Source organism: Penaeus monodon, chromosome 34, assembly GCF_015228065.2.
Source record: "Penaeus monodon isolate SGIC_2016 chromosome 34, NSTDA_Pmon_1, whole genome shotgun sequence".
In the NCBI taxonomy this organism is placed as follows: Eukaryota; Metazoa; Arthropoda; class Malacostraca; order Decapoda; family Penaeidae; genus Penaeus; species Penaeus monodon.
Window position 1 is genome coordinate 30,639,910 of NC_051419.1, and position 724 is coordinate 30,640,633.

A 724-nucleotide genomic window follows, 5' to 3' on the forward strand; every position below is an offset into this window, starting at 1 on the left:
TACAGCACTATGATGTAAGTTCTATAGTTATCAAGAGAGAGATAAGGATTGTTTACTATCAAAATTATCTCACTGTGCAACATTGCATCTATTGTCTAGTCTTGTCCCATTCCTATAAGATCCTAATGGAAGCACAAAACCCACACAAATACCATTATTCATTTAGTATAAGTACACAAAGGAAAGGAAAAGTGACAGTTTCCAGTACAATAAGTATGGAGATTTATAAGTAAAAGGTCTTATCAGGAATCTTTAGTTTCCTATAATAAGTTAACAGCCAAAAAATCTCCTTTTACTGTTCACTCTCCAAAGAGAAAGGAATCCATTTTTTTTTCCTTTTTCCTAATAACTGCCCGATATGTATAAATATTACAAGACCTGTTAACCATTAGCAAAAGAAATGATGAGAAAAGACAATAAGGTAAATGAAGTGACTAAATAACAGAATTTAAGAATAACAGAATAAGTTACTTGAAACTGATAAATAATTATGAGAAACCATAATAAGATAATAAGTTAACTGAAGTGATTAAATAATTGTATATATTAACTGATATTAATGATAAATCAATGATAAATAATATTCAAGCCAATGCAATTTCTAGCATGGAATATCACTAAAGATAGATCCTTTTACATAACCTAAAAACAGGCACCATAAAGTATAAAATACTGAGAATTGAGAAACAATATTGCATTAGCCACAGACAAATGTTATCGCATA